This window comes from Hetaerina americana, unplaced genomic scaffold (assembly GCF_022747635.1).
Source record: "Hetaerina americana unplaced genomic scaffold, ioHetAmer1.1.p SCAF_3, whole genome shotgun sequence".
In the NCBI taxonomy this organism is placed as follows: Eukaryota; Metazoa; Arthropoda; class Insecta; order Odonata; family Calopterygidae; genus Hetaerina; species Hetaerina americana.
This window is the reverse complement of record NW_027286874.1, coordinates 38,697,845-38,706,727: the sequence shown is the minus strand read 5'-3', so window position 1 is coordinate 38,706,727 and position 8,883 is coordinate 38,697,845. Positions and strand designations below refer to the sequence as shown.

General features: G+C 37.7%; 1 long non-coding RNA gene across 2 annotated transcripts; it reads left to right on the top strand.

The window, feature by feature from the left end:
* The first annotated feature begins 1,656 nt into the window (after nucleotides 1-1,656).
* LOC139690768 (uncharacterized) lies at nucleotides 1,657-7,748 on the top strand. 2 transcript variants are annotated; one of them, XR_011701508.1, is made up of 5 exons: nucleotides 1,657-1,744; nucleotides 2,451-2,697; nucleotides 3,841-3,917; nucleotides 4,414-4,540; nucleotides 7,409-7,748. It is a non-coding gene; the product is annotated as an uncharacterized lncRNA (long non-coding RNA). The 2 variants fall into 2 exon arrangements; XR_011701507.1 differs by having other exon boundaries at nucleotides 1,662-1,803; nucleotides 2,459-2,697.
* The last annotated feature ends 1,135 nt before the right edge of the window (nucleotides 7,749-8,883 follow it).

Genomic DNA, 8,883 nt, shown 5'->3' with positions numbered 1-8,883 from the left:
AATAGTGATGTCACATTGGTTTTTCCTTGGTCCCTTTAAAGTTTACTAGATTTTTCTCTCTCGTCAGAGAAGTGGTTAGGACGTTCGGCTGCGTATATGAGCGTTCTATAGCATGACTCCGAAAACTCACAGTTAAACCACAAGCTTAGTGATTTTTTCTGGAAACCAAATGTTCCCGAGAAACCGCAAGTGACACTGAAATGGAACTATCCCTCTTATCTTGAATGTTTGGATTTCATATGCCATAGGGATTCAGCCTGTGGTGAGTTCTCACCTTGGGGTGCACTACTGTGTAGCCTCTTTAAGTTTTCTCCCACACGCCTTGAGGACGTTCGAAATCCAAGGAAGGCTTGGCTTCGAGGTTCCTATCGAGCTCCCTTTTAATTAAGGAAAATGATTTTGGTTTCACCAACATCCACCATATGAACCGTAGAGAGGAATAAAAACATTAAAAATCCACTAATTTATTTATATTTTCCACATCCATCACCATGGTTTCATCATTGTGTGGCTTCATCGGGTGTTTTCCATCAGGTGACATCAGGTGTCACCAACACCTGATGCTGCCGCCACATAGTGGTGAAACCATGGTCTTAGAAGTGAACATCACAACTCCTCCTGTGGAATTGAAGTGTTCTTATTTGTCTGGACGATGGTAAAATTCCACCAAGTAACGGCTCAAACAGCTTCAAATTCACTGCATTAATCTCATCCTGAAGCATATAATCAGTTCACCCTATGGCAAAAATGACCTCATGGATGACATTATCATGTTACGTTTATATTTCTAAGATAGAAATAGCCCGAATTTAGCATTCCCTAGTCTTTCAAACGCGTTGAGGGCAATTGAGATCAATTGGAAGAGGAAGATTCAATGGCAATGCAATATAAGAACATTGTGTGGCGTCATTATCATCTTAGAGCGAAATGTCAACTCATTTCCGAAGATGAAGTCTTCATTTCTTAATAGCCCACCTCTACCTCGTGATGTGATAAGACTTGAGTAGTTGGGTGCATCCCTGAACCGACACTGCTACTCAGATGCACATCGTTCGAATAAATGGAGAATAAAAATTTATTCTAAACTCAGACATTTAAATTAAACACAACATATTCGATTAGGACGTGGCTTCATACAGAATGAGGAAAATTCTCATTTTTTTATGCGCACTTATAATCCACTTCCAGAAAAAAATGATTGATTACTCCCGTCCCAAGCGATTTCACTGTCATAGCTATCCTTCGCGGTTGAAAATAACCTTTGCTGAGTGACAGAAGCAACTTTTTGTTACCCTGATCCAGAGCGGGATATTCTCGTATAAGGGCATCGAATTGGGGGTTCGCTTCTTCCAGCAAATCATATGCAATCAAATTGCCGATGGGGTACGTACAAGGTCGCCGAAGCCGGTACCACAATTTTACCCATTCTAGTGAAATGGCTTTTCTGAATCCCGTCGGACTAATCTAGAGGAGAGAGTTTTAAGGCCCCACTCTACCATGTCTAGCCCTGCAACCCCTTCTGCTGTGCGTAGACAAACCACCGTCGACTTCGGCCCTTTCCCCGCTTAAAACGCTCAACTTCCCCTCATCCCCCACCCACCCACCAAGACACCAACGCCATCACTCTCGCCCGCGCCGCTTCACTTCCTGTCCAACCGTTGTCATCGTCGGACGTATCTCTTCCGGGCGGCCACTCTTGCAGACCGCGCCCCTCCGTTAATTCAGAACGAGTGCGTGCTGAAAGGTGCGTGCGACCATGCGGAACCGAAAAAGAAGTTTGCCGGGGAGCTTCGAATATTTCAGGTGAAGGAAACATTCTTCCGTTTGCATATCCGTCACGTAATTATTCACGTGCATTTAATTAATGTTCGGAATGTCTCGTGGGTTGACTTAAATTACAGCCATTAGCACGAAACACGTATTTTCTGTGCTCATTAATGAGATTATTCGTGACGTTTTCTCTTGAAAAAATCCCAGTTAAATGTCGTCTTCACAAGGTATTTCATACCCAAATCACGCGATTTGGCTGAAATGACGAGGTCAAAATTGTTTCATTTTACTTTAATCAGGTGTGGCGAATATAATTACCAAGCAGACCGTAAAAAACGGATGAATAAATATTCCAAATTAGTTTGTGTGTTTTTCACTTGGATAAGTTTTAATTTCGGAGGCTCATTCGTTTCACCTTTCAGAAGCTTTGCAAAGTTTATTGGCGCATACGTACTGGTTTGTGATTATCTTACAGAGGTAGAGCTTTTTCCTGGATGCGGGAAGGTCTACTTACCTCAGCATTGATTTCCGCAGTGAGCGATGTGCATCAATCTTTTTTCAGTTAGATTGCGAAATTGTTGGCATGAGTGCAATAACTAACGTTTTTCATGCAAAATGTTTCTGGTGAATTTCATCTACCGTCGATAGATAAGTAAATTTTAATAAATGTGATTTTTAAGATTTACAGACTGGAGTTATTTGCTTTGCTGCGCCAACTGCCCGTATCCCAAAGAGGAGGAAAAATTCACAATTGTGCATGCATTTACTTCCGCCGACGGGTGATCGCCTTCACCCCGAGAAACATAAAATTCTGCTGGCCATCATCAGGCATAAGTCGACAGCAGGGACGTGAAAAGACTGGGCTACCTGATAAATTGTGAACATCGCCTGCCTTCAACATGCCCGTTTCTCCCTCTTCTCATAGAGGTAAAAATATTTTTTCCTCGATCCCATTTTTGGGAATTGTGTCAAAATATTCTTATTGAAGTAATTATTTACGCTCATCATGGTTTTTTTCTTTTTAAAGGGTCAAACTAATTTAGTCACTCATAATACTGTCTGTGCCGTTGTATTGGCATGCCTTTCCATTTTAAATGTATTGAGTGTCCATCCCATTCATCAGTTCGTGGAATGCAAAGATTGAACTGTCAACCACTGGGTAATTTTATTAAAAAGAGGGGCTATGCCCTCAAATTTCTATCCAACCGCCGTTATTCTCCTCGATTTAATTGTGGATTAACCGCATCGTGATTACCCTCTACTGAAAATGAGTTAGTTCTAAAGCCTTTAAAACGTTTTTAGTCAACGAATTAATTGAAAGTCCCTTCTTCCACCTAACGCTCATAAATTACATTGAAGACAACACCCAAGCCTTGGGTGGACCAAAACCCTCTCTAAGAAAAACCCACCTAGACTGAAATCGAACCCGCGGCCTATGGGTTGGTAGGTAACGACCTTACCTCGCCTCCACCGGGGCGTGCAACTAAGTATAGTAATAAAATGACGAATAAAATCCTTGCACTTAAAGTAAAGTAATGCCTTAAAATGAAACAATGTATCAAAAAGTCTTGATAAACTTTGGTAGAGCAAAAATTATTATGGAATAGTTTCGCTTCACATTGGGTATAATTTCATATTATACAATGTGCCTAATAAGTTTGTCATATATAATATATTAAATTTATTATTCACAGGAGGCTCCATTATTTTTTCTTAGTATTGGACCCCTTGGAGAAACTTTAAAGTTAGCTCTAAGGGATAAAAAACAGCTAATTTGTAGGTGGCATCTTGCATTTTTTGGAATTTTTGTAATCATTCATTGCATCCTGTGGTGACTAGCTACATGTGCACCTGATGGACATGGGAAGGAACTCAGTATTGTATTCCCGGCTGATTTTGTCACTGTTAAGAATCCTCCCTAGTCTATTGTCATCATGTAATAGTTTTCCAACATTGTATTTGTCGTGAAATGAACCCAGTTGTTGGAGTACATTAAAGACAAGTTGCCTATTACTACCAGTGCTTGATTCCTTTGAGATTGTTCACTGAAAATCTATTTTCTTTATACAGATATCACTGGAGACCAAGTGGCTTCTTTAGACCTTTAGCAGTTCAAGTCTAAATTTTGCCGTTGTTTGGTGTAATAGGTAAAGCAATTTTATCGCAAGTTTTCTTATTCAATTTCATGTAACTGTCTTATGTTATCCCTGCATTTTAACTATTTCCAGAATCTAATTTTTTCTCTCGTAATTAGTTTGATATCCCAGAAAAATTTGCCATTGAACCTTCTAAATGCATTAGAGAGACAGGCATGATATGATGAAAGTAAATCTTACAGCAAACTATGGGTACCTATTTATTCAACTACTCATTCTCCCAGTCCCTTGATTTTCCCAAATTTTCCATTGTTAAATTTTAATGAAATGCATTTCAAGTTCTAATAACATACAACATACCTGCTGTAACTTGGAAATCTTAAATTTCATTTCATTCAACCTTCTTCATACTTTACTTATTTTTGTGAAAGATGGGATTGATTCATGTTTTTCCTTGGTGATTGGCTAGTTTTAGATATTTTGAGGGTTAAAATATCAGAGTAACTTGACTGGTCACTCGTTAATTGTTCATTAAAATCATTTGCAGAAAAAGGAGATATTATATACACCATCAAACAGGAAAAAATTGAAGGAATGTGACACTCCTGTGAAATTGTGATTGGGAATGCAGAAACTTTTGGATGTACCAATTGGTGTATTTTGTTAATTCAAAGGTAAAAGTGGGGGCACTCAAAACATTACATTTTGAGCCCTGCATAAAATATACTTAGTATTTTAGCATGCCTTTCAAACCACTGTCAAAAAATAAATTGAACATCTCATTTTTAGTAAAGACAAACTGATTTTGAATTGAGGAGTCAAACAAAGCTATGGTAATCAACCCATTAATCTTCAGAGTGAATGAAAAAATTCTTGTTATGGAATATGTTTAGCCAAGACATTTTGACGATCACACCAATTTCCAAAACTGGGTTAAACATTGTCTTACTGAATTATCAATGGCTTCCACCAGCAAATTCCTTTCCTTGGTGTGTAACAGATTAAAACACTTGATAATTTATTGAAAAATAAATACTTCAACAATGCAACAAATTGCACTTAAATCTTACATTAAAATTATCTCCTTGGTATTAGGGTATAAGTCCCATATTGCTATATGTAAACTAAAAAACTTTCAATGCTCTCTTGCAGAGAATTGCAATTATGATAGGTACTGATCATAGTGAGTTGTAATAGCTGATTTGGAAAGGGGGACCATCCAACATTTTGACATCACACAGAGGGTTGAATAGCATTCCTAAATGTAGCTCTCAGTGCTATTATTTAATTGAATAGTTGGTATTATGATCAGGAAGTTGAAGTAAAAACAATGTACAGATACTTATCCTAACAGTTGATCCTTTTGTCTTCTCTGCCACTGTCAAATTGTGCTCTGTTAACTTGCATGTCAAGTTTGTCATACGAGGCCTTGGAGCCTATCAAGTGATGACAGGCTCTAAGACCTTGCATTACTCTTGCCAGTCACAACATCCAGCCCAGTGGGCAGTTTCCTGTGGTTTCTAGGTTTTATTATTCATATTTGTGTTCACTACTGCAATTAGGTAAATTAAGATGGTTTCCCATTAACTTTCTCAATAGTTCATGGCCATCCCGTTGGGATCAGGTGCCTATGAAGGCATCTGCTTCCATCATGCTTCGTAGGTATCTGATCCCAATGGAATGGCCATCTCACTGATAAACAGATGCTGTAGGGCTCCTCTTACTCTATGGCATGCGTTGCCCAACTAGTAGTAATTGTCATCACTCCTGCTAGATCAGCTTTGCAGGTTAAAAGAACAAGGTTTTAGTTCTTGGAGAAAGCTTAATTTATTATAAATATCCTTATTTAACAATTATTTATAAATTGGTATTAACTTCCAATGAATGTAATATCAAAAATCAATTCAGCAACTAGTTCAATTTCTTCTCTGGTAGTGAGACTGGGACTTGAATGAAGCTGTTTTGTCAGCTATGGCAAGTAGTTGGTTCCAGATTTTTCACTTGCAGGTAATATTTCCTTCCACTGTTGCTCCTGTTCATGCTTCATCTATTTCTTGAAACCAAAACCATTGAAAAAAGGTTAATCAGAGAAATCAGCTTCATTTTTTGCCCCTATTTTTTACTTGAGTGCAAGACTAGCTTGGCATATAAAGGCCTGCTACATCAACTCCTTCAACATTCTTTTTGTAATTAAATAGGTTTGCTAGAATCTGCAATTATTCCTCTTAACTTGCTTTTCTTGAATTTTTTTGAGGGACTCTCTTGCAATTTAGTATGAGAGTTTTATTATGCAATTCATTTTCTGAACGCACAAAATCCAATTTTTTCTCATTTATATTCCTCTTTCTCCTAGATTTTCATATTGTCTAATATTACTATTCTTTAGAAGCCTAACTAAACTCGTGTGTAAAATCTTTCTGCAAATTAACTAACTTCTAATCTAACATATTGCATAATCATTAAGATTGTTTCCAGTGCCCCTCGCCACTTGAGATGTTATGGTTACTATAAGGTATTTTTTCCTGTACACACATTTTCGTAGATTGACTGCTTTGAAAGTAAAAAGTTTTGTCCAAAACCTCTTTAGGTACATTAGTTATGCAGAGAAGTGAAAGGTATAACCAGTAATACTATGTAGTTTTTATATTTTAATACTATTTTCTACTTGCAGAGAAAGCTTAAAGATCCTTGGAGCAGCCCTTTCCATAGTGTGCTTCGTCAATAATTATGCAAAATTGGTCAATCAAAATTACCAACATAAATATGGGTTGGAAATGCCAGAGTTTCATGACAAAAGTTTGTGGAAATGTAAGCTTTAGAAGTTCACATTTCATTGGTAAAATTGTTAGGTAACATGACATGGTGTTTTCTGGCTGTATGGTTTACCTGACATAAAACACTGTCAGCCTGTATGAGCAATAGTTGATACATTTAGCAGGTGTAACTTGACAAACATTTACAAATAAGTTCTTGATTTAAAAAGAATTATACACTTATTCATTCTTTGAAGCTCACAAAGTTCCTCTGAGTTATTGTGGTTAATGTAGCAATATGATAAAATATAAAATATTTATTTTTTATTAGCTGTGAAAAAATATCCTGAAAAAGTTTTGCATATTTAAACTGTTGAATTTTAAAATTCGGAAAAGCAAATTTTTCTTTTACCAAATCGTATTATAACCATTGGATTTATTAATTCTTTTAAATCTTGTGATGTGATTTCATGACATTCATTTCATATTTAACTTTTATTTCAGTTTTGATGTTTTAAATGACATGTAATATTCATGACAGAAATGTAAAATAGTTTTATTCATTATTTTATTCTTTTATCATATTTGAAATTTAATCTAGATCCTTTTGTAATCTACTAGCATTGCCAATAAATTGATAGCTTCACTTTCATTTCCAAATTAATTTTGCAGCAGCATCTTAAAATATACCCATTACCTTCTAAAGGCTAAAGAAATTAACTTTCACAGTATAGTTTCCCAATAGTCAAAGAAATACCTTGTCAGTTATACATACATTGTTTGTTCCAGCATTCACTCAAGCTAGAACTCAAGCGGCCGTGGAAGGTGAATAATGCTGCAAGGTTCCAGGATGTCGAGTTGGACTTCATTTTGTGTTGGTGGAGAATGTCCCAGAAAGCAACTGTCTGCACATGAGCAGATGGAAGGAACTACAGCTGCACTGACGAGTGTAACAACTTATGTAGGAGCTCTAAGCTACTATCGGCCCAAGTATCAACCTACATGTTCTGAAATGAGAATCAAGGTCGAAATGAATTGCAACAAGATGCTTTGCTCTACAGTGGTGCTGTTAATAATGCACTCCACACCATTTTAATGTGAATGGAACCTGTAAAACTAAAAACTTATGTAAATCCAAAATTTTTTATTTTGCGAAAATAAAGTCTGAATGGAAATTCTTTTATTATTACATACTAAAATCCTGATGGATACTCTCAAGATTTTTATAAATGGAGAGCCTGAGAATTACAGTTAAAACAAAATCAAATTTTTGCTGTTTACTAAAACCCAGAAGTTACTCAATTGTTGTATGAATGAAATTTATTCATATTAGATACCTACTTCACCGAAAATGTCTCTTGGGCTGAATGAAATCGATTTGCCGTGGTTATTGACATTTTAGGATAAATAATGAATAAATACATAAATTTAATATTGGGACCACTAAAATAAAGCTATTTTTTCAAAATAAATATGAACTCAATTTAGTCCCTATAATCCAATTAAACTAATGTGCCATACAGCCGGCTCCGCTGTCCAACATTAGTGCTCACATTCCACCACTATTTTCAATTAGCAAACACTTCATTGTCAACTGCTCCTCATCTCTTGATTGGCCCCATATCCCTATTCATCAGGCCTTGATCACTGAGATCCACTCCTGGTCCTAGTGTTCCTCTTCTATTATCGTCACCACCGGCCCTGGGAAACGAAGATGTTCCTCGTATTTTAATGGGACCATTTTGGGGGCCCTGGACGTTGGCGTCAACCCACAGAATTTTCTGTCTCGGCCATCGATTTGCCGGCCCTGGTCATCTAAGATGCCCCTCACATTTTAATGGAGCTACAATATCGTTCTTAGGGCCCTGAACGTTGGCGTCAACCCGCAACAGTTTCCTTAACGGTCATCGATTTGCCGACCCTGGTCATAGGCAATATTATACCCTCTTGCTCTACAGCCGGCCCTGTTTACGGGTGCCGGTCCCTGTACCTTCTCAGCCAGTCGACGCTGCTCTCAGGGTCGACTTCTTTCATTACACGCCCACCCCTGGTCATTAGCTCCTGCCCGTTAAGTTACGACCAGTCTCTAATAGCTGTTCCTGTCAAACGGGGGACCGCCCCTGCCATCTAATGATCCTTTCCACCAATACACCACCGAGGCAGTCTCGATAATATGGCGCGACCGCCCCTTCGCTCTGCTGCAACCCCACAGCGCGACTAATAGATGGAGATAATGCATCGAGCGACTTTCCTGGAACAGTAAG